Genomic DNA, 25,267 nt, shown 5'->3' with positions numbered 1-25,267 from the left:
CATATGGTCATTTCAGTTGATGCAAAAAAATCACTTGAAAAAATTTAATATCAATTTATGATTAAAAAATACTTTTAGTAAACTATGAAAAGGAGAGACTTTCCTCAAACTGATGAATGGTGTCTACAAAAACCCTACAACAAATGTCATACATAACCAGATTAAATGCTTTCCCCCTACTCTTTGGAACAAGGTAAGGATGTATGCTCTTACCACTTGTTTTCAACATTATACTAAAGGTCCTGGCTAGTTCTATAAAACAACTAAATAATTAAAAAGCATGCAGTTGCAGAATACCAACATTCTTAAATAAATGAGCATAGGGATAGCAAGTGTTCTTGTTTAATGAAACCCTGATTTGTTTCTAGTGCAGATGAATGTAGTTTTCCTCTATTTTTGTAAGTTTAAATTTCCTATTCATCATTAGATAAAATAAAGAGGTAAATTTACTTCATAGTGGTATTTTTCCAAATGAAACCTTTTTTTTCCTTCTACCAGTGAGTGCTTTTGAAAGGCTGATGTCAAATAATGTGTATGTTTTGTAAAGCCTGTTAATATTGACCAAATCGGTATTTTCGTATTCTTGTATGGCAGTTAGCCTACTAATTTTTTGGCTAGGTCTGTAATATCCTAGTATATTCTTATAGACGTAATAACTGCCAGGAAAATGTTTTGCCAGGCCTCATTCAAGTAAGGGAAAGGATATTCATGATTATGTGACATATATATTTAGAATATAGTATTTCAAGTTAGATTTGGCAAGAAAAGAGTCATGCACTAAAACGTGAGATATCTTGAATCCTTTTGGAAAAACCCTCAAAGGAAAATAATTTAGGAGTTACTAACATTTCTCTTAACTCTGACTTCTCAATAAACGATTAGTTCATTTGCATTTTTCTTGACTGGTTTCCTTTCTATACAAATTTTCGTTAAACATGCTTTTCTTTCCAAGTGTTCTTTGTTGTAAGAGACCACGTGATTTATATTTTCATATGAATTCGTATACACTGAATAAAGATCGTTTTATGTATTTCTTTGGGAGACTATCATGGTGTTGGGGAACTTTTCTCCAAATTTTGTAAAAATAGTCCGAGGACTAGGAATGTAGGTGTAAGTGCATCTATAGCTAGACCATCATAATAAACATATTTCTTGTGTTGGTTGACTATAATTGGAAACCTAGGACATCAACTCTACTGTAGTTCTGGCCTCCAATTGTCTTCAAGCTACATACATGGAGCCAACTTTGGCAAATGACTTTGCAATCTGACATACCACTTACTGCTTGAGATAACTTCTCTCTGGTCAAATTCAAAGTAAGTTTTTTCATAGTACACTGGAGCTACAAAGAAAAAAATCCAGCTGGTTTGATTTCAGTTGTTTTGACTCCTCTCTCGGAGTATCTCTTGTTAAAACCAATTCCTGTTTTGGAGAATTTGTGGAGAATTTGATAATGGGATCATTGAAGTGTTGGTGACCGTGGCAAATATTAGAGAATGTAAATTTGTTAGCGAGGGCTTGAACGTCTTACTGGTATGGAGAATGGAAGATAAAGAGACCAAGCCCATTTATCTCTTCCCTGGACTGTATGTTTGTGGAGACAGAGTTTCAGTTCCACTAACATCACTCAAGAATATGCCTGGGGAATCTATTCTTCCATGACTCTCTGCCAAAACAGCCTGGGAAACAGCTGGTGATAATTCTGGCTTCCTTCCCCCGCTCAACAGCTGATGTTCAGAAGCAGGGTGGCAATTGAGTGGGTGTGTTCTGAGCCATCGTATCACTGCTTCCCCTTCAGCTGCTCTTGCTCCCACGCTAAGGAGCAGATTGGAAGGCTGAGCTCCTAGAAGTGGCCTCAAAGGGAGGACAGTCCTACCACTTTAGGTACTGGGGGAAAAATGATTTTGGCAAATAGAGGTCCAGGGGCAAGAGTAGAAAATATCAAGTGCGTCTATCATCTGCAGAGGAACCCTTATTTCAGATGCACTGTTAAGAATTCTATTCTTTAAAATGGGACAATAAAATAAGTATGGGATTTGGTGATTTATCATCTTAAGGATAAAGTCTCTCAATTAACATACTTATCATTATTTATTTTAAATGTTACTTTTTCTTAACCCTGGGCCCTATTGACTAGAAAGTTAAAAGGTGGTAGCTTTAGTTAAGGATACTCTTGTCAACAGTCTATTTTCCCTTTTCATAGTCTCATGTAGTGAAAAAAGCCCCTCCACAGCTGGAAGTGTTTAGACATGTGTTCTAGTCTCAGCTTTACCAGCATCTGAAGTCATGTGAATAAATCACTTTATTTCCTACAACTGAATTTTCTCCCTGTAAAATGAGAGAATTAGGTTAAAATGAATTCTAACTGTTGAGCTGATATTAGTACATTGCAATGACAATTTTGGATCATTGTAGAATGACTTTAATCCCTCTTTTGCTTAATAGCCTTTCCCATATTTGAAGAATGCACCTGTGTTCATTCTATGTATTTTCTCCTCTAAGCTCCTATTTGTTCTTCTTTCATCTCTTTTTCTCACAAATCAGTTTCTATTAATGGTTTTGAACATGCTCAAGAATATCACACTGGTTCTTAAACCATAACTTCAACTATTACACATGATGTTGCAAGTGTGGTCTGGTCAATTCAGAGTAGCATTAATTTGGGGGCAGTTATATCATTCTCTTGATTTTTACTGAGCTTGAAATCAACCAAAATCACAAAATCATTTTAAGACGTTGTTATCTTTCATTACTGTTACCTTTCAAGTCCTCCTTTTACGTTTATATTACTCATCTTTTTAGATTTAAGTGCAGATATTTTGTCTGTATTTTAAAAGGAGACTTCATTTCCATTTTAAGAGGAGCACATATTTTTGTTTAGGAGCAAACATTTTTCTTGTCAGACTTCTGTTTAAATCCTAACCCCGATACTTCATGGCTCTGGCACATTATTAAATCTAGTTAAAATTTTGATTCTCTCATCTGTAAAATGGGAATACCCACCTAATATTTTTGTGTGAACATCTACTGAGTTGATGTATGTGCAGTACTTGGTACAGCACCTGGGACTTAGTGGGTGGTCAATGAGGAGTAATTATTACCATTGCCCCACCTCCATTTTCCATTGTATTTTCTATCTCATTAAAGAGTTTCCTAGGGACTTTCATGGTGGTGCAGTGGTTAAGACTCCACCTGCCAGTGCAGGGGACACGGGTTCAAGCCCTGGTCCAGGAAGATCCCTCATGCTGCGGAACAACTAAGCCTGTGTGCCACAGCTACTGAGCCTGTGAGCCACAACTACTGAGCCCGTGTGCTGCAACTACTGAAGCCCGCATGCCCTAGGGCCCGCGAGCCACAACTGCTGAGCCTGACTGCCACAACTACTGAAGCCCACGTGCCTAGAGCCCGTGTTACATAACAAGAGAAGTCATCGCCACAAGAAGCCTGTGCACTGCAATGAAGAGTAGCCCCAGCTCGCCGCAACAAGAGAAAGCACACGCACGGCAATGAAGACCCAACGCAGCCAAAAATAAATAGATAAATAAATAATTAAATTTTTTTTTAATAAAAAGAATTTCCTAAATAAACCACCCATATTTTCATCTAGGGCTGTGATAAAATTTTTAATGGAAAAACACTGAGATATGAATCCTAAAGTATGCTACCAGTGATCTCTAGTCAAGAGGTGAGGTTTTTTGTTTGTTTGTGGCATTTTTTATTAAGCACTCCTTGGACCACATTATTCAATCATTAATCATCTAATAGTATTTTCCAGGTCTCCTATCTCTATCTTGTCCATAAGAAAAATTTAAAAGAATTAAGGTTTGTTCTGACCTAATGTATTCCTTGTGATGTTATTCCAGCTTCAAGTGATCATCAGTTTCCATTCTTAGTTTTTACAAACAATCTTTTAATAATTTGTTCTAGATTCTTGTCGAAATCTAAGCCAAGTTTACTGACCCTGTACACTGCAGCATTTCCTTTATTTTCCTTTTCTACTTATTGGCATTGCACACCATCATTCCTGGAAAACTATTGCTTGTAATGAAATGACTTCTTCCTACAGTAATTCCATTCCCTTGGGCCAGGTCAGAAGACCGGCCTTTGACAACATTTAGATGGTTCTTGCTATAAGCTCACTGATTTGGGTTTCAAATTTCTCCTACCTGTGTTTTTTAGCTCTGCAGTCTGGTGATACTTCTCTTAATATTTATTTCCTTTCCATTCAGAATCATTTTGTTTTGAGAAGCTTGGAAGCTTCTTCAGTAAAGCATTATGAATTAGTTAGGGTACTTTTGGATGCCAGTAACAGAAAATCTAATCCAAGGGAGTTTATTGGGAAACAACTGAACAGTCTAGGAACAATATGACTCAGACATTATTGGCAAGAGGGATTCAAACACTGTCTTCAGGACCTAGCTTATTTTTCCCTGTATGGATGCATGTTACCTTTTAAAATTTACTCCATTTGCAGATATTTGCCCTCCTGTGTATTAAAGTCTGTGGCAGCTCCGATATGTATTGAGTTGGCCAAAAAGTTCTTTTGGGTTTCTATAACAGCTTATGGAAAACCCGAAAGAACTTTTTGGCCAACCCAATAGTCCCTCTCAAGACCAGTGGGAAGGCGCATCTGGCTTTCTGGCAACTTCTGCAAAAATTTCGTGGTGTCTCTTTGGCTCTGCTGAGATCACATGCTCATCCATGAACTAATCCCTGTGACCAGGGAAATTTGAAGTTCTGTTCACTAGGCCTGACTGTTTGCTAATCCCTGGGATAGGAAGGATCCAACTCCAGTAGAATCATGTGGAATGTGAATGAGCACCAAGCCACATTACAATACCATCTCTCTAAATTAAGGTAGTAAACCAGAGAAGCAAAGTATAATTGTAATCAAACAAAACCCTTATTTTTCCTGATTATAATCTCTCTCAAAGGCATGTGTGCACACATGCAAGTGTGCCAGTTGCCCACTTTCTTCTTTTGCTCTTCTGAATCTCCTGTGTATCTGTTTATCCCTTTTGCTATTAATTGGACATTTACAAACAAAGGAATGTCCTTGTTCTTAACTTTAAAATGATACTTAGCAGTTAAATATAAAAGCTTGGACATGTTTACCTCTGCTTTCTCCCCAAACTACAGTAAAATTACAGTAATGTAATAAATACACACAGACAGAGAGCAGGAGTAGAGACAGCTGAAGACTAGAGATGTAAACAATATTTTGGAAGATGGAAATTGTATAGGCAAGCAGAATGGAGAAAGCCAATATCTCATGCTCTGTAGTGACAGAAGTCAATAAAAAACAAGATAATTTGCACTTGAGAACTCCAGAAAGAGTTAGGAAATGAAGATGTCACACACATCTGAAGGCCTCAGCATGAAGCAGGGCTGAAAACAAGATGGTTGATTGACAGTCTGTGTTAGGAATTCTTAGACCACTCATGTTTCTTCTCTTGGACCTACAGAAGACAGACAGGAGGTGTATTCTATAGAGAGAGAGACTCTGACCTTGGGAGTCCCAAGCACAGTAGATGATAAGATGAGGTGCTACAGAAATCTCTGCATTCCTATACACTAACAACGAAAGAGCAGAAAGTGAAATTAAGGAAACAATCCCATTCACCACTGCAACGATAACAAAAATACCTAGGAATAAACCTACCTAAGGAGGCAAAAGACCTGTAATCAGAAAACTATAAGACGCTGATTAAAGAAATCAAAGATGACACAAACAGATGGAGAGATATACCATGTTCTTGGATTGGAAGAATCAATATTATGAAAATGTCTATACTACCCAAAGCAATCTACAGATTCAATGCATTCCCTATCAAATTACCAATGGCATTTGTTACAGAACTAGAACAAAAAATCTTAAAATTTGTATGGAAACACAAAAGACCCCGAATAGCCAAAGCAACCTGGAGGGAAAAAAACGGAGCTGGAGGAATTAGACTCCTGGACTTCAGACTATACTACAAAGCTACAGTAATCAAGACAATATGGTACTGGCACAAAAACAGAAATATAGATCAATGGAACAAGATAGAAAGCCCAGAGATAAACCCACGCACCCATGGTCAACTAATCTATGGATTAGGAGGCAAGGATATACAATGGAGAAAAGACAGTCTCTTCAATAAGTGGTGCTGGGAAAATGGGACAGCTACAAGTAAAAGAATGAAATTAGAACATTCCCAAACACCATACACAAAAATAAACTCAAAATGGATTAAAGACCTAAATGTAAGACAGGACACTATAAAACTCTTAGAGGAACACATAAGAAGAACACTTTTTGACATAAATCACAGCAAGACCTTTTTTGACCCACCTCCTAGAGTAATGGAAATAAAACAATAATAAAAAATGGGACTTAATGAAACTTCAAAGCTTTTGCACAGCAAAGGAAACCATAAACAAGATGAAAAGACAACCCTCAGAAGGGGAGAAAATATTTGCAAATGAATCAATGGACAAACGATTAATCTCCAAAATATATAAGTAGCTCACACAGCTCAATATTAAAAAAACAAACAACCCAATCCAAAAATGGGCAGAAGACCTAAATAGACATTTCTCCAAAGAAGATATACAGATGGCCAAGAAACACATGAAAAGCTGCTCAACATCACTAATTATTAGAGAAATGCAAATCAAAACTACAGTGAGGTATCACCTCACACCAGTTAGAATGGGCATCATCAGAAAATCTACAAACAACAAATGCTGGAGAGGGTGTTGAGAAAAGTGAACCCTCTTGCAGTATTGGTGGGAATGTAAATTGATACAGCCACTATGGAGAACAGTATGGAGGTTCCTTAAAAAACTAAAAATAGAGTTACCATATGACCCAGCAATCCCACTACTGGGCAAATACCCAGAGAAAACCATAATTCAAAAGACACATGCACCCCAATGTTCATTGCAGCACTATTTACAATAGCCAGGACATGGAAGCAACCTAAATGCCCATCAAAAGACGAATGGATAAAGAAGATGTGGTACATATATACAATGGAATATTACTCAACCACAAAACGGAACAAAATTGGGTCATTTGTAGGACATGGATGGATCTAGAGACTGTCATACAGAGTGAAGTAGGTCAGAAAGAGAAAAACAAATATCATATATTAACGCATATATGTGGAATCTAGAAGAATGGTACAGATGCACTGGATTGCAAGGCAGAAATAGAGACACAGATGTGGAGAACAAAAGTATGGACACCAAGGGGGGAAAGTGGTGGGGGTGGTGGTGGTGGTGGGATGAATTGGGAGATTGGGATTGACATGTATACATTAATATGTATAAAATAGATAACTAATAAGAACCTGCTGCATAAAAAAAAAGATGAGGTGCTAGAGTGAAAATATTAAGATTAATCCTTCCCACTGAATCTTGAGATTCAGCCTCCTTTTCCAACTTAGCCCTAGAATGCTGGTAGCCCAGCTTCTAACACCAGACAGGGGGTTGATGTATTCCTCATAAAATTACCAGCGCAAGAGATAAGATTTACATATATTGACATTTGGGAATCCTTTAATAAAGCTTGAAAATCTTGCCCATGCATGTAGAACTTACAATCAGTATTTTAGAACCTTACCCTTAAAATATGAATGGTGAGTTAAGGAGCACAGATATATGAGGAACGCCCATAACGTAAATCACAGAGATCAAAATATATAAATAGAGAATAATAACACAGAGAAAACAGATAAATCAGAGTACAGAAAACTAAGATTAAGATCTCTCAGAACTGGAGAACATGGGATCCAGATTAAGAGCTCACTGAATGTCCATGACAATTAATAATCATAATAATAATCATAGACTCACGACCACATTGCTACCCACACAGGATAGTGAATAGTGCCTGTTCCCATTAGCCAGAGTGGAAAATTCTATGAATTATGGGACACTGATATAGTACAGAAGATCTTGCCTCAGTAATAAGCCCTTGACTGAGAAGTACTCAGGTCCTGCACAATAAATCTCAAAATCAAGAAAGCATCAAACTGTTTCCAAGTAACTAAACTACATCTAAGGACAACACTGAAGAATATTTATAAAAATATCCAGCACCCAATAAGGTATAATTCACATCTGGCATCCAGTCAAAAATTAAAAGTCAAACAAAGAAATAGGAAAACATGACCCACAAAGATTCACAATGGGGAGAGAAATCAGTCAATTGAAATTGACCCAGAATTGATACATATGTTAAAATTGGCAGAGAAGAACATTAAAAGTCATTATAATTATATTCCACATGTTCAAAAAGTTAAGTAGAGCCACTGAAAATTTTAACAAGTTCTAAATCAAACTTTTAGAGATGAAAAGTACAGAGTCTGAGATGGAAATTATACTGGGTGGAATACACAGCAGAAAAAAAGTCAGCCAAATTTAATAAGTGATATTAGAAACTATACAAAATGAAAAATAAAGGAAAAGATAATTAAAATGAACATAGCATCAGTAAGCTATGAGACAACTTCAAAGAGTCAACTGGAGTCCTTGAAGAACTGGAGGGAAGGTAACAGAAAGAATACATGAAAAACTAATGGTTAGAAGAGTTCCAAATTTGGTAAGAGTTCCAAATCTCCAAAATCAACGTGATGTACCCTGCATCTGTGGAATACATGAAGAGACAACGAATCATTCCAAATTGAGGAGATGGACTTTGGGAGCAAAGATATATTATTTTTTCCCCTTTTTCTCTTTTTGTGAGTGTGTATGTGTATGCTTCTGTGTGTGATTTTGTCTGTAGAGCTTTGCTTTCACCATTTGTCCTAGGGTTCTGTCTGTCTTTTTTTTTGTTTTTCTTTTTAACTTTTTAAAATTTTTTTCTTAATAATTATTTTTTATTTTAATAACTATTTATTTTATTTTATCTTCTTCCTTTCTATTTTTTCTCCCTTTTATTCTGAGCCGTGTGGATGAAAGGCTCTTGGTGCTCCATCCAGAAGTCAGTGCTGTGCCTCTGAGGTGGGAAAGCCAACTTCAGGACACTGGTCCACAAGAGACCTCTCAGCTCCATGTAATATCAAACAGTGATCTCCCAGAGATCTCTATCTCAATGCCAGGTCCCAGCTCCACTCAACAACCAGCAAGCTACAATGCTGGACACCCTATGCCAAACGACTAGCAAGACAGGAGCACAGCCCCATCCATTAGCAGAGAGGCTGCCTAAAATCATAATAAGCCCACAAACACCCCAAAACACACCATCGGACATGGACCTGCCCAACAGAAAGACAAGATCCAGCCTCATCCACCAGAATACAGGCACTAGTCCCCTCCACCAGGAAACCTACACAACCCACTAAACCAACCTTAGCCACTGGGGACAGACACCAAAAACAACGGGAGCTACGAACCTGCAGCCTGTGGGTAGGAGACCCCAAACACAGTAAGTTAAGCAAAATGAGAAGACAGAAAAACACACAGCAGATGAAGGAGCAAGGTAAAAACCCACCAGACCTAATAAATGAAGAGGAAATAGGCAGTCTACCTGAAAAAGAATTCATAATAATGATAGTAAAGATGATCCAAAATCTTGGAAATAGAATAGAGAAAATACAAGAATCGTTTAACAAGGACCTAGAAGAACTAAAGAGCAAACAGACAATGATGAACAACACAATAAATGAAATTAAAAATTCTCTAGAAGGGAACAGTAGCAGAATAATGAAGCAGAAGAATGGATAAGTGACCTGGAAGATAAAATAATGGAAATGATTACTGCAGAGCAGAATAAAGAAAAAAGAATGAAAAGAACTGATGACAGTCTCAGAGACCTCTGGGACAACATTAAACGCACCAACATTCGAATTATAGGGGTCCCAGAAGAAGAAGAGAAAAAGAAAGGGACTGAGAATATACTTGAAGAGATTATAGTTGAAAACTTCCCTAACATGGGAAAAGAAATAGTTAATCAAGTCCAGGAAGCACAGAGAGTCCCATACATGATAAATCCAAGGAGAAACATGCCAAGGCACATATTAGTCAAACTATCAAAAATTAAATACAAAGAAAACATATTAAAAGCAGCAAGGGAAAAACAACAAATAACACACAAGGGAATCCCCATAAGGTTAACAGCTGATCTTTCAGCAGAAACTCTGCAAGCCAGAAGGGAGTGGCAGGACATATTTAAAGTGATGAAGGAGAAAAACCTACAACCAAGATTACTCTACCCAGCAAGGATCTCATTCAGACTTGATGGAGAAATTAAAGCATTTACAGACAAGCAAAAGTTGAGAGAGTTCAGCACCACCAAACCAGCTTTACAAGAAATGCTAAAGGAACTTCTCTAGGTAGGAAACACAAGAGAAGGAAAAGACCTACAATAACAAAGCCAAAACAACTAAGAAAATGGGAATAGGAACATACATATTGATAATTACCTTAAATATAAATGGATTAAATGCTCCCACCAAAAGACACAGACTCGCTGAATGGATATAAAAATAAGACCCGTATATATGCTGTCTACAAGAGACCCACTTCAGACCTAGGGACACATACATACTGAAAGTGAGGGGGTGAAAAAAGATATGGAAATGTAAATCAAAAGAAAGCTGGAGTAGCAATTCTCATATCAGACAAAATAGACTTTAAAATAAAGACTATTACAAGAGACAAAACAATGTTAAGGTTTTATGCACCTCATAAGAGAGCTTCAAAATATCTGGAACAAAAAGAATAGAACTTCGAGTAGAAATAGTAAAATCCACAAATATATTTGGAAATTTCACTACCCTTTCTCAACTATTGATAAAATGAGTGGACAACGTCAATAAGGTATATAGGAAATTTGATCTGTACTATCAATTACCTTGACCTATTTGATACTTATTAAACACTCCACCCAACAAAAACAGAATTCACATTCTTTTCAAGTGCACACAGAATATTATTGACAATGATCATGTTCTGGATCATAAAACAAGTCTCAGTAAGTTTAAAATGATTCAAGCCATATAATGCTTGTTTTCTGAGTACAGTGTAATTAAGTTAAAAATCAGTAATGGAATAATCTTGGAAGATTTCCTAATATTTGTAAACTAAATAAAATAATTCTATATAACTAATTGGGCAAAGAAAAAATTACAAAGGAAATTAGAACTTTTTTTGCACTGAATGAAAATTAAAATACAACTTGTCAAAATTTGTGCAGTGTGCTAAAGCAGTACTAAGAAAAAAAATCATAGTGCTAAGTGCATATGTTAGAAAACAAGAATGGCCTCAAATCAGTGACACTAACTTCCTTCTTAAGAAATTTAAAATGTAGAGCAAATTACACCCAGTGTAAGTAGAAAACATGAAATAAAAACCTGAGCAGCAAGCAATGAAACAAAAAACAGAAAAGCAATAAAGAAAATCAATAAATCTAAAAGTTGTTGTTTAAGAAGATCAATACAAGTGATAAAACTCTAGCTGGACTAAGAACAAAGGAGAGGAGACAAATTACCAATATACAAAATGAGAGGAGTGATGTTAGTACAGAATCTGGAGATACTAAAATATAATAAGAGAATATTATGAACAACATTATAGATAATTTGACAACTTAGTTGAAATGAGCAAATTCCACAAAAACCATAAACTATGAAGCCTCACTGAAGAGGAAGTAGATAATGTGAATAGATTGTTCTCTTGCCCCACTTTATTTATCACAATTCTAACTTTAACTTACTGATTATAGAAGTTCTTTTTGTATTCTGGGTATTAGTCCTTTTTGTCATAATGTATTGAAAATAATAACTTCCCCATGTTGTGTCTTACTCTTTTCACACTCTTAATAATTTTTTTTTTTTTTTTTTTTTTTTTTTTTTGCGGTACGCGGGCCTCTCATTGTTGTGGCCTCTCTCGTTGCGGAGCACAGGCTCCGGACGCGCAGGCTCAGCAACCATGGCTCACAGGCCCAGCTGCTCCGCGGCACGTGGGATCCTCCCGGACCGGGGCACGAACCCGTGTCCCCTGCATCGACAGGCAGACTCTCAACCACTGTGCCACCAGGGAAGCCCCACACTCTTAATAATTTTTGATGAAAACAAATTAACTTTAGTGAAGTCAAATTCTTCAGCCTTATGCTTTATGATTTGTGCTTTTTTGTGTATCATTTAAAAAATCTTTCACAAGATAATGAAAATATTTCCAATGTTATTTCAAGACACCTTATTATTTTACATCTCACATTGAGATCTACAAAAATCTACAATTGATCTGCGGATATAGTAAGGAGTAGAAGTCTACCTGCCACTTCTCCCAGGATACAATTGTCTCTATCAACACCATTTATTAAAAAGGTTTTCTTTTTCCTCTGTACTTAAGTGACAATAAAGAAAGAAAAGAAGAAAGAGAAAGAAATTAAGAGAAAGAAAAATAAAAGAAAAAATAAATATAAAACGGAGAAAGTAAAATGAGGAAAAGAGAAAAAGGTTAAAGAACAAACAATTAGGGATATTTATTGGATTTATGCACTTACCTATAGAACATTTTGTTAGAATTGACATTTTGATAATGCTTATTTTTCTAATCAATGAATTCAATATTTTCTCCATTTATTTCAACCTTATTGATATTTTCTTTCACAGCATATTAGAATTCTCCAGAGAAACAAAACCAATATATACATGTACATACATACAGAGATATAGAAAGACATTTATTGTGAGGTATTGATTTTGGTTCATGGGACTATGGAGGCTAAGAAGTCCCATAATCTACCACCTACCAGCTGGAGACCCAGGAAGGCTAGTGGTGTAATTCCAGCCCAGACCCCAGTGACTGAGAATCAGGTGTCTATAGAGATAAGTCCCAGTCTGAGTCTGAAGACCCAAGAACCAGAGACTTTCTTCCTTGCAGTTAGGTTGGGGTTATGTAGAAAATCTTGGCTAATGGACTGTGAATAGAAGTGAATTGTGCCACTTTGATCTGAGGCAGTTAAGGGTGGGTGTATGTTCTCCATGTACTTTCTCTTCCAGTGATGCAGCAGATTCTGATGCTGTTTCTTGATACAGCAGCAAGATGATGCTTCATCACAAGATGATGAAGATTTTGTTAGCCTGGGATTCTAGGTTACTATGTGGAGCAGTGTTGTTTGCCAACCTTCACTGAACTTATAACATGAGCAAGAAATAGAACATTGTTTTATTAAGCCACTGAGAATTTGGGATGCTTTGTTTCTACATCATATTCTAGCCTCTTGTAGTAATTTTAGGAGTAATCATGGCCACATAGGAAGTACTCTTTATGAGAGAGTTGCCATTGGAGTTTTATGATATGAAACATATTTTTTTAGAGCTTTGAAGATTATAAGTGCTTTAACATATATTATCATTTGGTTTCACAATAATCATATGAGGTAGGCAGAGAGGCTTCATTTTCTCTGTTTTACAAATTAAGAAAATGTAACACGGATCTGTTAAGTGACATACTCAAGAGACCACTCATAGGAGACAGTATTGGGGCCTAGACATTCCAAGTTCGGGTCTAGAGTTCACATATCCTAAATTTGTAGCAAATCCTGTATTCTAAATTATTTTTTCTTCAATGAACATTCACATTTCTCACCATCAAGAGTCAGTTTTGTAGTAAGAACTCATATTATCTAAAGAAAGTTGATTTTCCATTATGTGTCCTGCCCTTTGGGACCTGATAGACATATTCAGGAACTGCACATTCCCTAAGGAGCATATAATTAAAAAATGGCTCATTTTACTATATGATATATATGAGTACATTATCCCTCTTCAGATCTTTTTACATCTCTATATATTGTAACAAATTTAAGTATTTTTATATATTCCTACTGAACTCGACTAGCACATGAGTACCTATAATTGCTCCTGGGATAAAAACCTTAAACTTTCACCCAAGCTATCTCAGTCATAACCTGTTTTAAAGGTAATCAATCTGATTTACCTGATTTAAATTGAGTCCAGTGGGCGTTTTCTGTTGCCTCTTTTTTCTTCCTCCAAGGGCAGTCTGCAGTGGGGGGGTGGGCAGTGTGTGGAGATTGAGTTCACACATCATCCTTCATCAGGAGTCCGCAGGGGAGTAGAAGAGCTTCTGGTCCAAGTGGGGACCTTGGGACCCTGCTGACTTCTACTTTTTCTATCTGGTCCATGGGTATGCCGTGCTGCCATCTGCTTCCAATGTCCATAGTCCCTGTCATGATCCTGATCACGATGTCAACCACTCTGGTCCACCTTGTTTCCACCTCAGCTGCCTTCTGATCTCCACAGCCTTCTGAAAACTTCCCTACCTGTGTGCGGGGAGGATTGCAGGAGGGATAGTTTGGGAGCAGTTTAGGAATTCATTTCTATGTACCCAGCCACGATAGGGCTTCTGTGAAGCTGCCCTTAGGTCCCTGTATAGAGATACCTCCACCCAACAGTACCCTGGACATTCAGCTTCTCTAAGTCACTTGGGCTTTCCTGGGCTATGCTCTGGCATTCATTTTTATTAAGCTCCTGCTTCCTAGGTCTTAAAAGTTCAAAAGTTTCAAAGAATTGTAATTTTAAATGATAGTGCTGTGCTGTGAGGGGGTAAAAAAAGAAAGAAGAGCTAAAATTTCCTTCATCTCAACAGATTCCTTTGTCAGCAGCTGTTAACTACTTTTCTCCTGAGGGCAGTCTGTACACAAAAACTAATTATTGGTAACAGGAGGTTAAAGCTAAAAGGAATGGAAACAGTTTACAATCAGTATATTATTCTTTAATCCACCTAGGTTTTTCTTGTCCTCAGCGTTTTCATTTTCCCCATTTTTTTAAATTTTAATTTTTGGCATTTATCCAAAGAATGTGTCTTTGGCACCTCTCGTCTCAAGTGCCTACTTAGGTACAGAGTAGCTACTTAGTTAATGCATGCTGATTGCAGTAGTTTGAATGAGTTTCACATTGTACCTTTGTGTACAGTGTGTAAACTATTGATTCTTCCAAATGCCTTCAAAAGTGGTGAACGTAAGTAAGCATGTATGTTTACTGATTCAGTGGTACATGAATCATAATTCTTTTGAATACAAGGAATAGAAGGATGACTTGAACTATATGAGACAGAAGTAAGTTATTTGAATGACACTGGACTATTTAGTGTAACTCTGAGAACAAGGATCAGTCGGCCCTCAGAGTTAAAGGTACCACAACGCTGAATCCTCCAGATCACTCATCTCCACTCTAAATACTGGCTTCAGTCTCTCAGTCCATATGGCAGGAAACATGACCACTGAATTCCCAAGCCTCAAACATCACAACTTGACCACCAGAGAGGAACTACTCTTCATCCCTTAGCTCATTTTTAGAGCCTTAGGATAAAACTTTAGTTGACTTATCTTGGGTCAGGTATTTGCCTCAGGACCGATTAATACTGACAGTAGGTTGTTATTACTGACCCTACTAAAGCCAAAATGGTTGCTGGTTCTCTCTTGAACGAGGTGAACTGGAATGAACAAATAATTACTGCATTGTTTCCCTGTTATTTAGCAGAATGATGAACACATAGTAGGCGTTCATAATTATTTGCTGACTAGTTGAATATTTTGTTGACTGATTAAAGAGGTGAGAGACTTGTCCATATGGTGGTATCATTTAAAGGAGCATTTTCTTTGAATCATTGTGTTTCCTCACATGGATCCAACTTCATTGTGCAATTTATGAAAAACCATTCTCCTTCTAATATATGAAAACAATCACTGAAGTGATAAATATCCATTAATATGGACTAATAAGGCAGATCTAAACTAAACCATAACAGTTTAATTTGAAACGCATTCAGAGTGATTTTCCCTAGTTTTGAAGCTTTTACAATTCCCTACCAGACCCTCCTTTTTGGATAAAAGCCCAAAATACTCTTTTGGGTTTATTTAAGTAACTGATGGTAAATGACTATTTCTTTGACATATGTTGTAAAAAAATCTTTCCTAGTGTTCATGGGCTTAATTTTCCCACCATATACCTCAGCGCTGCATGTGCATAATATTTTACAGGACACATAGTTCAGTCTCTAGTTCTATTTAAATACTATAACACAATCACCTTTACCTCTTAAAACATTGTGATGTATCAGTCTACTTTTTATAGGGCTTGTACATTTAAAGTGATTTTTAAAAGTCTGTTGATTAATTAATTAGGTTGCAATTCCCCTTGTTCACAGCTAAAGAGGTGGAGGGCTAAAGAAGAGAGCATCTGTATGTTCAGGGAAAGAAGACGTGGAGATCAGGATCTCACTCCCATGCTCAGTTATATATATGAGCCTAAATTGTTTATGGATTCTGGATGAAAGTATTTCTAATTAATTCTCATTCAGGGATAAAGTTGTGCACATTAATTCCCAGAAAAGCTAGTTTTTACTTAGGATAAATGTTATGATTGTGTAAGAGGCTGAAGTGGGATATATGTATGTATACACACATGCACATGCATTTATACGCATACAACATATATATTTCATATATATACATACATGACTATCTATATCTGTTTCTATATTCAATGTAAGTACGTCTCAGTGCTGTTTCATAGTCTACCAAAGGTATCAAAGAATTTTCTATTTCTCCTAAAACTGAAAAATCAAGCGGGCCTGTTGAAACAGAGACTTTATTAGTCACTTAAGGATTCCCTGAAAGCAGGGATAATAGAGTGAGCATATCACTATTCAAAGGTTCTGTTTCTTAAGATGAGGATATTGGAATTTTATCAAATCTAGAATACTGTTTTATTTGTTCAAATTTATGGATATACCTAAAAAACTTTTAAAATTATATTTTTTGTTACCCTGATGATAATGACTAGTGTTATAATATAACCATATGTAATTGACACTGTCACACAATATTAGAATGATTCATGGAATAATAATTACTTTACTCCAAACAATTATCAGTTAAATTCTTGGGATCTAACAAGATATTTCTATATTTTCCAATTACCATTGATCTCTAGAATATGTAAACCTAAAAATTGCTTCCTTAGAATTAAGGAATTGTTATATAATGGAAAAGGAAAACTTGCCCTTTTGTTGGAAATTAGACCATAATTCATTTTCTAATTCAGTGTATTTTTCATCACTTTCCTTTCCAAAAGTCAAATGCGATTGTTTTTCTTACTTTATTTTCGTGAAGTGCAAATTAGAAGTGTTATAGCTAATCAATGGCACCAGAATAGTTCTTTTCAATAACCAGGACATGAACCCTCTAACAAGGTTCAGTCAGTTCTATTTATAGTTCCCCTAAGTTAGGAACTATTTGTACACCCATGTTTCTGCATATTGACTTTTCAATGTGGTATCAGCAATCATTCCACAAGGCACAATCTCAAGGTATCTATATGCATAAAGAATCTATTTAAAATAAAGGCTAAATTGGCTGGCCATTCATTAAACCATTTGCCTGTGAAATCACTTTGTGAAATATCTCCATACAGGAGATGTTACAAGTCGAGTGTAGGACACAGCAATTTTTTTTTTTTTTTTTGCTTACCATATTGTATAACCATAACTTCTTTTGGAAACACTTCCTTCTCTAAGTGTCCTTTTCAAACACTTCTTCCTTCTTGCTCTAAAATGACAAACCATTTTGAGAATTTGGACTTAATTTAGCCCACACAGGATTAGCAGAAGAGACTCTCAAAAAACTTGCCTTAAATACTTAATCGCTGAAATGAGATGTACTGATGATTTTGCAAAAAAAAAAGTATGTTAGCATCAGACTCATGCCCTCGACCTCAGAGACTAGGAGAGCAAAGAATGAACACCATGGGTTCCCTTGGAAGAACGGTTGTCTTCTACATTTCTGAATGAGAAACTGTTCTATTCTTTTAAGACTTTGAAAGGAAAGGCATTTAAAAGAGCCATATTTTGAATTTCAAAGCAAAAATAATTCATTTCTTTTGAGCTTTTCTGTCCTTGAGAACACAAATGAAATCTTTTGGCAGGAATGAATAATGCTTTAATAAGACAATATCAAGGTAAGTACATTGTGCTCCTTACTGCCCTCTTTATATCTTTGTAAGTGTGAAGAGAGACATTAGGTCCAGACTTGCGTGTGGTTTCAGACCTCTAGGAATAGAGAAAAAACTTCCTGCATTATATCCTTAATTTTCCAATATGCTCCCTTTCTGCCACCCAAATAACATCACTTTCTCAAATTATTGCAATCGAATTGGCCAGAAAATAATTCACCGTGATTACTGTATTACATTTTTCTAAATTTTAGGCTAACATGTTCCCTTTCATTAATCTTTGACCAGTGTTTACAGATAGAAAAGATAATTAGTAAATTCATATAATCTCTTCTCAAAGTAATTTTTATTTACTAGCCTCTGCTGTTCGTGTACCTTTAGAAAATAAAAATGTAATTCTACAAACTTGGCTGTTTTCTGAGGTCTTGTTTTTCTTACCATGGACAAAGGATCCAAGTTATCTATGCACTAGGGAATCTTAATCAAGATACAGGAATACAAGTGAATAAAGACTCGCAATTTTGTATTTGATAATTTTTCTTGTTGCCACAATGATTTTTATATATCTATTCTTATTTTTGCTATCTATTTATATGGACATACATATTTTTAAGTGGTACATGATGATAAAAATTTTGAAGGTGTTAAAACATATAATTTAGTTTCAGGTGTGCATATTTATAGCTTCTAAAGGGAGATACCTGCTCACTGTTTTAGATAAAAAGCAAGTTATATATTCTCCCTTCCAATGACTACACCTATTTTCCTTATATCAACACATGACATCATCGTTTAAATCAAACCGATTTCTAAGCACCACAGCTGTTACTAGTTATTTAGAAGTCTAATTTGAGCAGAATGTGTCACGCCAACTTTGCACACACACGCTCACACAGGCAGTATTCACATTAAAACTTTCACCTCTATTAAATAGCAACAGTTCTTCAAAAATTCCAACACTCTACTCTTAACAACTAAATAAAATATGTGTCTTTGAGGAGTAATGTGCCTATTTTATTTTTATTCCTAGAGGCAAATCTTGTATTGAGTGGTGCAGTTTTGTTACCCTGCTGTCACTTTAATCCATCCTCAAAGATGCACGTGACACTGGGTGAGTTTAGTTTTCCAACGTCATTGTTTTACTCTTCCTGAATTAAGGGTAAATCTCTGTGACTTTGTCTTCAATGGAGGTCACATAGATATAGCCATCAATATTGAAATAGCATTTTCTCATGCAAACAGAAGCTTTAATAGCCTTTACAAGGGTTTGCTCCTTAGGGAGACTAAATTCAAAATGGCACAAGCCATCTGTCATAGTGGGATTTTTTCAGTTCCCTTCTGCTGCACCTCTCTCTCTTCCTCTCTCCCTCTCTCTCTCCCGCTTCACTCTCTCTCTCTTTTGGTTCTATAAAGTGACAGCTTTATAATCCATTCTTTCACATTGACTAACATAAAAATAGATTCACAAACCTTTGTAGAGAGGCACATTCTATACCCAGATCAAATGAAAAATCAAATTTGCAATATTGAGCCCAACAGTGAATTCAGTGTCTACTGAGGAAACTCCCTATCACTCCGGCCATGGAGCACTTTGGGAGACAGGGAAGCTGTGGGCGGGTCCAGATGGAAGACTGTTGCAGGAATCTCCTTATTGTGTACATCTCTAAATCCTGATCTCAGAAGACTCTTGGCTGAGCTGGAATTGATATGGAAAGCATTTTTAAGAAAGAAAAAGGTTTCTTTGGGTAGAACTTCGATATTTCCTCCAAATTCAGAGATGAAAGAATTCATGAAAGAAAAATTTAAATCTTCATATCCTGAAAGTGCACTATTACTCCATAAAAAATAGAAATAATTATAAGTTAGTATCGGTTTTCACTGGTAGATTGTAAACTTAATCCAAGCTGACGCTGTCTCATTCATTATATAGCCCTAGTCTCTAGCAGGGTACCTGGTACCTATTAAGTACTTAGGCAATATTTGTGGAGGGAAGGAAGGAGTGGGGGGAGAACGGAATGAAAGAGAAGGAAGAAGGAAGGGAAGGAAAGGAGGACAGGAGAAAGGAAAAAAAGAAAATCTACAATGAAAAGTGAAAAGCTGTCAGCTCTTTAGAAAGCATTGAACCTATGGAATCCCAACTATAAATTAAAACACTAAAAAAAATGGTATATGTACTTCCCTGGCAGTCCAGTGGTTAAGACTCTGCACTTCCAGTGAAGGGCACATGGGTTTGATCCCTAGTCGGGGAACTAGGATCCCACATGTCCTGTGGCATGGCCAAAAGAAAACTAAACGAACAAACAAGAAAACCTCAAAGAATGGTATAAAAAAGCAAAACTACAAGTTATAGAAAATGTTTTTAAAACTAAATATCAACACTAGGTAGAGTAAGAATTGGCCTCCAGATTTGACACTTTTTTCTTTGACTCTAGAATTGAAATAGTTTTTGAATAACTTACAACCTCAGCTTATCTAAGATCATGTCCACAATTAGACTGGGAATGAACAATGCTTTGGGTAAAAGTGTGATTACCACTGTATTATGAATTGCCGTGCTATCATGAGGGATCCACCAGTTACCATTAACTCTGGACTATGTCTAATTCAATTTTCTAGACTGTATTTGTTGTATTCTAATTAATTTTTAGTGACAAGATTTGCAGGATGTGATAAAGTATGTTAAATCAAACTGTATGAATAATGTTATGTATTTCTATATAAGTGAAATATTTTCTCTGGAACATGCGCCTTAATTTTCATTTCATCTCATTAGATGGGCATAAGAACTAGAAATCATAACTACATAAGGAATATAGAATATACAAAAGGGGACGATGGTAACCATGGAAAGACAGACTGAGGCCGATGTGCTGGTGTTTCACTGTGTGGTACCTTAGCCAGTCTTCCACATTTGACCTGGGCTTCATCTGGTGTACAGTTAGACTAACATTCAAGCTTCTCCGCTCCCCAGCTGGGTGTTACTCCATTTCACTGGACTAAAATAATACAATATTAATCTTGAAAGAATGAGAGAAACAGACTTCTGAGATCATCTAGTAAATGGTAGAAGGTTTTTGGCAGCTAAGTTATTTCTTCAAATGAAAATTTTCTCAGAAACCTCAAATAAAAAACTGATAAATTCCATGTTGCTCTGATTGAAGCTGAGGTGGGCTGTCATCCTATACTGCCTGCTGCCTTCCACCTCCATCCTGAACATTGATTTGCATTTTCCCACATCTGGGCAGAACTTTAATGGCACTATTCCCACCCTACCCCATGTCTTCTCCACTGGCCCCTTGTTTGCATGCCTGTTTTCTCATTTGTAGCCCAGCTCAAAACATTTCTTCTAGGTGGGCTTCTGTGATAGTTATTTGACTTTCACCCCTTCTCCACAAAACTCCACATTATTCTTAATTCAACTTATACAGGTATTACTTTGTTGATTAGCTGAGTAGAAGTTGGATGTTTTATGACCCAAATATATTTGCTGCATTGTTCACTAAACTGTAAAGTCTTTTATGACAAGGGTGGGCTCTGGTGACTCAAGCTTCCTCAATGTTCACCTTGCCCACTGCCATGAGCAACTGAGGACTGTGGAGGCTTCCATTTTTGTTCTAAGACAATGACAGCTGTTTAGAGATTTGTAGTAATCAGTGGGCTTAACTTCAGCACTGATCTGTGTTCACTACATGGGACATAGCTTTTTGTATAACCCTGGAGATCTTTGTTTAGCCCTGCATAGACTTGAACTCTAAACAAGTATTATTATTTAGCAGTAGTTTAAGCAAAGTAGTTTTCCAAAAGGAGCCTTTCAATTCATATACAAGGACTTAGTAACTTACTCAAATGATAGAGAAAGTAGTAGCAAAGCCTAGAACTCAAAGCTCCAGACTCTCAAGTGAGTAATCTTGGGTACAAGGACCACAGGACATCATTTCTTGTCACTGCATCATCTTCTACCTAGTTTTCTCATCTGTGAAATGGAAGTGCATTACCAAATTGCACCTAGGGTTACTTTATGCTTCTGAGAACTAGGATAAAAGATCAAATTGATTGATAAGTGCTATAGAAACGTAAGGTTTTCCACTTGATATTGATTGGAAAGTGATTAAATACTAATGCCTGGAGACACTGTTACCTGGGAGCTGCTGAATGGTAATACACAGGCATTGCTTAAATGGAAGACTCCCATTCGTTATTGAGTTCCGTTGACAGAGACTGTTTTGACTAAAGGCAGGTGAACCTGACCTGATTTTTTGCTTTAGATTATTTCCCTCTGTGTATGCTAGCTGCTCACTAAAATCCATTACTCATTTTTTAAAACATAACATCTGACTGGGCATAAGACTACCCTGCTATAGGCTATATTTCCTGGCCTCTGTTTCAGGTATGTGGGTCAATGAGACTAAGTTGTTGTCAATGGAAGTGATGTGTTCTGTACATGAATGTTGTGTTCCACTATGTCACTTACGTAAAAGGAAATTGCAGGTATCCCATTTGCTTTTTTACTTCCATCCCATGGACCAGCTTAATGAAGCAGATGGCAACAATGCCCTAGGAGACTGGGGAGAAACAAAATGAAGGTGAACTGAGACCTGAATGACTACCTGGAGCAGAGCTGTGCCACTAACCAGAACTTCCCATCTACTTCTAGACTGGCACTTGGAAGAGAAATAGAATTCCAATCTTTTCAATTCAATTTTTGGGTCCATTTATTACAGGTTTAGCCTGTAACCTAACTAATGTATGTCTCCCAGCTGGAGGAGCGTGCAGTCACCACAGCTAGAGACAAAATACTAACATTTAAGAGAGGCAGTGACCCAAGTGCCCTTCCATAGCTAGTGTACACATAGCAACAGTCCCTCATGAAAAACTCAGTTCCTACAAACTAGGCACTGAATAAGTGCCATATCAAAGTGTAAGGTAGGCCTTGAACTGAAAAACAGACATGATAGGGTTATCAAACTATATTGAATTAAAGCAATAAGAACTATATAAAGATATAAATGGAGCATAAAATGTCCCTTAGTCATACTGGTTGAAGGTTATCATCTATTCCTTGGTGAGGAGGAACTGGAGCAGCCCAAACCCCTGCATACCCTTCATAGTTCATTGGATAGATGAACTATACATATTTTCATTACTGATAGAATTGACTCATTCTTAATAACTTCATTGTTATCTGCATGGCTTCATGACTTCATTCATTAAAGAATCCATATGGGAATTGCAATATATAGATACCTGTTCAACAGACCCCATCTGGCATTCAGAGTTGATGAAACTAAGTAGTCAGCATTTGATTTATTTATTTTTTTTGTGGGAGTTCTAGGTTCACATTTTATGGGACATGGTAACCTCATCCTCACTTTGATATCAGAATGCAATCAATATTCATTAATTTCTTCATTCAAAGAAATCTTTGTGTTGAATGCCTAGTATTTATGCACCTGATAGTGTTATAGATACTGGAGGTTCAGAGGAAAATCACAGTCCTCCCAGTTTAGGGAAGGAGCTGATAGCATTCACTCTAATTACTGCCATCATATTTCTGGACTTTGTTCTCCTGGTTATTTTTCTTTTCTTTACCTTCTATTCCATTCACTTCAGCAGAGTGCTTTGGAAGTACTGTAGTAGTAAATCAAAGGTGATGGTCATCCTCGACTCATTCAAATTTTCATATTTTGTTGTGTTTATATTGATAATGACAGCAGGTTTAATTGGGATCTTTATTGGTGTCCTCATATAAGCAGCTGATTGTAAGCAGTGGTTATTTGGGGAAGTATTTCCATTTAAAAAAATTATCCCAAATATTGAAGTTGATATATATCTATACATGTCATATTTTCATGCTTAAATGATTAGTTCAAGGGTTAATAAAGAAACTCATATTGTCTTTTGGATGTCCCAAGCTCATATACTTATTTCAGCTTTTGTATTGCATGGTGAAGGTAAATCAGGTGTCTTAGATATTCCTGTTATTTGACTATGTGCTATATAACTAGTTGGTGGTTTTGGAAAAGTAGGTTGTTTCTCAAGGTAGGTTTTCCTCATCTGCATGCTCCAGGCATCCCAATAGTTAATACCTAACAATTTATATTGGCTGAGTTCCGTTCCTTCTTCCATTTGGTAGCTCAACTGAAGCTTGATGTTTATGGTGGAAATTGTCTTGATTTCTTTAGATGAGATGAGCATCCAAGGAGTTTGAAAATGTGTTTTAATTAAGATTCTGCTAAATTTTACCAGACACCTACTTGGAAAACAAAGCAACTGAATAATTAACTCTGATGAGAGCAGATGCTGGTCTAATGACAACCTGTTACCGCTCAAGTGCATCATTAGTTGTTTTACTATGCTCTTTTAATATGTCCAGAGCTCTCCTCTGTTAACGAATAAATTGGTAGCTGTGTACTTAAAAGAGTTCCTCATTCTGGACTGTTGTAAAAGATATTTCTAGCACCTGCAAAATTCTTCATTTAAATAATTTGGTTCCCACCCAGCAACCCCCCTTCCTTCATCTATTTGGCGTGTGCTTGGAACCAAGCACTTCCTCATTTTTCCTTCTGAGATTATTTTAGCCATACATCAGCGAAGCTTACAAATTGATGAGAATCTAATGATGCATTTATTTACAGATGTGCATTTCAGTTCCCTGTTACGTTGTTGAGGGGTAGGAAGAGTTTAAAACTCTCTCTCCTCACCCTACCCCCACCAACGTTATGGGAATGGCCGAGCACTGGACAAAATAAGAAATAGAAATAGCCTCATGTTTGATTTTATGTCAAGTTGTCAAATATGAATTGGTATCAAATTCTTTTTAAGTGCATAGTTCACCTTTCAAAATAGCCAAAGACTAGTTTTGTTCATTTTTTTTTTTGTTTAATGCTGCAATATCACTGTGCTGTGACTTCCTACCATAGCATACATTATTTTTAGATGAAAAATCATAGGCTTACAGTTTACGTCTTTGGCACAACAAAAAACAACCCGACCAACAATATCAATTGTGAACCTGATGCAAAGCAAGGAAATGTAGAAACCAATTTGGATTCCATGTTCAGAGCCACAACATACATACCGTCATCTTGAGAAAGTTGAACGGTTTTAGGGAAATTCATGAATAAAAGATGAATACGAGCAGATGTTTTAGAGCACCTTAAATAATGTGCCAAGGTAAGGAGCACAGAAATCTGTGTGCTTCATGACAGTCTGTACTGTGCTTCCTTGAAATCTGTCAGGCAATTCCCTGGGATTTGGCCACGCCCTCTTCAGGTCCTGGAAGAGTGCAGAATAGGACC

This window comes from Aethalodelphis obliquidens, unplaced genomic scaffold (assembly GCF_003676395.1).
Source record: "Aethalodelphis obliquidens isolate GAN/ISIS:26980383/991018 unplaced genomic scaffold, ASM367639v1 scaffold2, whole genome shotgun sequence".
Classification (NCBI taxonomy): Eukaryota; Metazoa; Chordata; class Mammalia; order Artiodactyla; family Delphinidae; genus Aethalodelphis; species Aethalodelphis obliquidens.
This window is presented reverse-complemented; position numbering follows the sequence as displayed.